Source organism: Carassius gibelio, chromosome A20, assembly GCF_023724105.1.
Source record: "Carassius gibelio isolate Cgi1373 ecotype wild population from Czech Republic chromosome A20, carGib1.2-hapl.c, whole genome shotgun sequence".
Taxonomy (NCBI): domain Eukaryota; kingdom Metazoa; phylum Chordata; class Actinopteri; order Cypriniformes; family Cyprinidae; genus Carassius; species Carassius gibelio.
In genome coordinates, this window is record NC_068390.1 from 5,521,427 (window position 1) to 5,526,837 (window position 5,411).

The window sequence follows — 5,411 nt, forward strand, 5'->3', positions numbered from 1 at the left end:
TATCTCATCTGGAAACGCAACATTTGAAGTATTTATTTTTTTCAACACCAAATACCATGACAAACCTGACTGTTATTGTAACTATTGCATTGTCCTGCCATCATACAGATTCACTTTGATTCTGTTAGCCTAACTAAAATCTGTGATACGAGCACGGAGTGAGTCTGTGCTGAGATCACGGATAACTCTAACGCAAGTCAATGACACTCTTCTTCCGTGGTCCACACACGGAAACCCAGTCTCACGGCAGTTCGTGATTTTGTCACGTAATTTAATCTATTTATTCGTGGCAGGCACACGTTTATTTCCTTATTTTCATGATTGCAGCACGTTTTTTTAAACTAATGCATTTCAACTGGAGGCATCTTTCGTGCATCAGCACAATATTTTCTGATTAATTATTATTATTATTATTAAATTTTTCACAGGACAACAGAAGAAACTCACTGAAACTTGAAAAAAAATCGGAGCTTAACTTACTGTACAAAACTGAGCAACATACTGTATTGCTGGTGACAAAAACACATTAAAACTTTTTTAGCTGTAAAATGCGCAATGGTTCTTTTTTTTACTTTTCATTGATTTTTATTTTTTTCATAGGCCTAGATTTAATTTTTTTTTTTATTACAGAATTCAATATCAAGTCCTTGACACATAACTGTAACACATTTTCACATTAAGAAACAATTTAGTTTAAATAAAAAGAACAAAAAATATCTAAAAATAAATAAATTATTTATTAGCGATAGGCCTACAGATTTATTTTTTTTATTTATTTTTTATTTTTTTACTTTAGACTCTAAAGTTAAAAGTTTTTATTAAGGCTATTGTAAAGGCTTCTTAAAAATGATGTCGCTGATGAGCCTCTGATCGCAGTCAGATTCTGTGATATGAATGTCCGCTAATGGGTTTAGAATGAGCCCCGCTCGGCCCGTGTTCTGGCTTACTGTAATATTTCACCTGTAATAAGACCGAAATAATATAATTAAAATAAAGAAACATGATAATATGATAACATCTAAATAAATGTTGATAGATTTAGCATTATAGTTTTAAAAATATTAATAAACAGCAAATCAACACAGAAAGACCTAAATAATAATAATAATACATAATTAGTAAACAGCGCCGCCCCTCCCACTACGCGCATCACGCGCTGTGCGTCAACCCCAAAGCGTCAAAAACTGAAGCGTGGTCAAGCGCCTCTAGCGTCACTGACATGAGATGTTTATCGCTTTGAAATCACGTTCAAGAAGTCTCATTCAGCACACATCGCGATACTTTCCATCAGTTTGCAAGAGCCGCAGGTTGGGTGAGTTATACAGTCTATGGTGAGTAGTAGTAAATATGCTCTTTTAATGCCTGTCCTAAAACGTATTCTGTCTTCTTTATTAATCAGATGAGCGCCTTATGTTTACTCTCTGTATTACATCGGTCATCCGAGGCTGTCTTTGAGTTTCATTGAGTTTAACTAAATGAACACAGCTGCTAACTGGTTAAACTCTATCGGTCACGTGACGTGACGTGACGTGCCACAGACCTGGGATCCGTTTTATATTAATTTCAGGTTCAAAGATGTAAGTTGTATTTGTAGTAAAATCATGGTAACCATGACACCTACAAAAGTAGGTAAAACCCAGTAAACAAGACATTTACCATGTTTTTTTTTTGTTTTTGTTTTTTACCACAGTAACTGTAGCTTTACTGTAGTATAGTAATGGCACATTAATCACCAAATTAACTATAGTTGTACCACTGTAATGGTAGTGTTTTAATGTGCTTTTATATGACTTATTTCACAGTAATCACATTTACTGTACCATGCTTGTAATACCTTTTTAATGTAAAAAAAAAAAAAAAAAATTCCCATCTTGCAGTTCAATTCATATTTGTTTATATCTTAAATATTTTGCTCACAGATCACTATTAACATTCTGTATATAATTCTGTTTTATTTTCTTTCCCCTTGTATTAATCTTTTAGCTGAAAAGACGTAAAGTAAGCAGTCACCCCAGTGGTGTTTGTGGAGAGGTATTCCTTCAGAAATGGAGAAGACAGAAAGCTGCAGAGGCAGGTTGGTCTGTGATAGTTTGTCCCTTTTATCAAACATTCCTGTTGTTATCATTTGCACAGCATTTTGTTGTTTCTTAAACTGTTGTACGGTCCAAATACCCACACTTGCCATCTTTGCACATTTCCTTTATTTGGCCCAAGTGAGCATGAAGATCACAATGTGTGTCGATCTTAACATGACAAAGTTCGTTTCAACTTTGTATTTTAAAAGAAACTTCTAAATGTCTTTTCAATAGTCCCTAATAATACATTTTAATGCGCTTTTCTAGAACCCAAAGCGCTAAAATTAGCGCCCTATTAACCCTATTAAAGATGACAATTTATTTTGTGGTGCTTCTAATTAAGTGATAAAAAGAAGTTACAAATGATGTACAAAATAAATATACTTTTCTGTGCACCAAGAAAACATGCAACACTTTGTTTTACTACTAAATTAGTCTCAATTTCTAATTATTATAATTAATATTTCACAAACATTGGAAAGTTGCCTGACCTCCTGTGAGATCTCTGCAAAAAGTCTCACATTAATTCCAAAACATGATGCATGATGGGATACACTAAGCGTTGTATAGCGCTCCGGAGCAGTATTGGAGAGGTTTAGTGTGTGTTAAGGACACCGTGCTTTGGCATTAGTAAGACCGGGGACAGTCTCATAGTCACGTACACACACTCTCAAGTGAATAAGACCTCAAGTGTGGGTAACTGGAAAGGGGAAAAGTCTTTAAAATGATCCCTAAATACAGTCCCACATCAAAGTCTTAATAATTCACTAATGCTTTCATGGTCTAAAAAATAATGTATGTAAGTAATGTATAAGTTAAAGTATATAGTAATGTATAAGTTGCATGTAATGAAATAATATTTCCTTTCTTTCTGTCTTACAGGATTGTTTGCAGATAATGCTGTTCTTCTTTTTCAGAAGTTTTTGGGGAGCCAACCCTCACAAACCTTCCTAAAAACTAAAAGAGCTATTACTGAGTCTCAGCGACTCTTGCCACGATCAGCTCTTCCCAGGTACATTTGTTTACTCATCAAATGCTCTGGTCTGAATCTTACTTTAAATTAACTTAATTATATGTTTAATGAGAAATATTGCTCATTGCACACAGAGTAAGATTATCTTGTTTCACAGAAGAGAAGGAAGACCAAGGAAATGATTTGCTCAGGATGAGAAATGAAGATGGTCATCTTGTGCTCAAGCAAACAGAAGTCCTCTGGTATGTGTGTGTTGAAGCAATGCTGTGTTACAGGACTTTATGATGATCTCTCACAGGACTGGTCATGTCAGCCGTAATTATTCTTTCCAATGTTTTTATATTTATTTTATTTAATTTGATACAGCTATAATAATTATAGCATGTTAGCAAAGTTTGACTGGAACATTTTTAATCTAAAGTTTAAAAAAAAACACCACCTGTTATTCTTAAAAGCATACAAGTGTCATAAAAGTGGTTTAATTGATATAAACACCAATTGACATTATCTCACTGTTTTGTGAATGTTGTGTTATAAATTGTGAATTGATAGTTGATTGGTTTGAGCAAAGCCTTACACTGCACAGACTAAAACACATTTGTGAGAGAAGTCATTAACTCTGGAGAAAGACTCTAGAGGAAGAAAACACATTTACTGCAACAAAAGATGAATTCTAGAGTCTCTGAGAAGTACACGTGCTAATGGAGTCTCATGGGCAAGTCCTTTGCCTCTGTAACTTTTTCTAAATTCTTGCATAATGAAATTGTTTATTGCAGTATTTTAACAATTTTACTTTGTACAGATGATCTCATCAACCAAATGAGGGGTTTTGACCAAGTGATGCTCTTGAAAGGAGGGAAAGAAGAGGATGTGGTAAATTGTCTTCAGAGAAAAAGCTTCTCAAAAGATCTTAAAACAGCTTGAAGAATGGTAAGTGTACAGTACTACAAGGGTCATAGTTACTCACCCTGCTAAAATCACACAGAACATAAGATGAGCTCTATGTCCATTAAACAACTTCATCTGGATTGTTTGTTTCACTTTGACCAGGTCTGGGATCTTAGGACTGAGAGATCTCACTGGCACCCAGTTAACCTCCATAGAGAACATTTATCAGAAGCGCTGTCTGGGTAGGGCAAGAAACATCATCAAGGATGCCTCTCACCCTAACCATGGACCTTTCACCCTCCTTCCATCCGGCAGGCGTTACAGGAGCCAACGCTCTCGAACTAGTAGACTCAGGAAGAGCTTCTTCCCCGAGGCTGTGACACTCCTGAACACCACACCACCAATCTAACCTGCACCTGCTCTTTTACTGCACTGGTCACAGTACTTTACATACATGTATTGCACTACTCATATTTTGCACAGACTGCACATGGTTAAATCCATTACACTATAAACTGTCTAAAGCTGTTACTGTACAAGCACAGTAAACTATTTCTACAATAAATATAATTGCACTACTATTATTTTGCATATAATAAAAAAGTTAAACTATACTTTTGCACACTCATTCAACTGTATTTATTACCACTGTTCTCAAGTTCCTGCTATTCATAATGTATATATAATTCTTCTTTGCTCTGTTCATAATGTACATACAATCCCTACATTAAATTCATATTTATATTCTGTATATACTCTCATCAATATTGTATATAGCAACTCCACTGTAAATTCTGTATATCATAGCTTTACTTACTCTGCACTTTTATGTATATAAAACACTATATTCTTGCACTTCTGGTTAGATGCTAACTGCATTTCATTAGCTCTGTACTTGTACTCTGCATAATGACAATAAAGTTGAATCTAATCTAATCTAATCTAATCTTCTGGCTGAGAACAAGCTACACCACATCAGTGCTGGATATCAACCACAAACTGTTTCCAGACACGAGAGAAGATCACGATGAAACCAGTTTAGATGTGATGATGGGAATCATTATTTTCTGAAACAGTATCCAATGTCTTATATGTATCACATGATCTGTATCACAGTTGACTGAATGGGACTGTGACTTTTAAGGACATTTCATCACTCATCTGTATTTTTGATGATGAATAACTATTTTCCTTGAATCTTATTTGTCTTGATGCTACTTTATCATCTTTATAGTCTATGCTTCAATAAAATGAATATGATGAATATTGTGTTCTGAAGATTCTTGTTAAATACATCATTTTACTAGGTAGGCTCATATGTGTTTATTTTAGACTTGGAAAAACTACGTAATCATTATTGGGATTATTTTTTACTTAAGACATAAAAATATTTGATCAGATTAATGACATCTGGGACATCAGTACACCAGAAAGTTATTATTGTTTATATTTAGTAACAAATGCCAATTATTTTG

The 5,411-nt window shown here is 34.4% G+C and overlaps 1 long non-coding RNA gene across 2 annotated transcripts; it reads left to right on the forward strand.

Moving 5' to 3' along the window:
• Nucleotides 1-1,126: 1,126 nt before the first annotated feature.
• Nucleotides 1,127-5,053, forward strand: LOC127938843 (uncharacterized). Of its 2 annotated transcripts, none has more exons than XR_008148821.1 (6): nucleotides 1,127-1,577; nucleotides 1,984-2,074; nucleotides 2,958-3,087; nucleotides 3,206-3,290; nucleotides 3,851-3,978; nucleotides 4,099-5,053. It is a non-coding gene; the product is annotated as an uncharacterized LOC127938843 (long non-coding RNA). The 2 variants fall into 2 exon arrangements; XR_008148822.1 differs by having other exon boundaries at nucleotides 1,127-1,331.
• The last annotated feature ends 358 nt before the right edge of the window (nucleotides 5,054-5,411 follow it).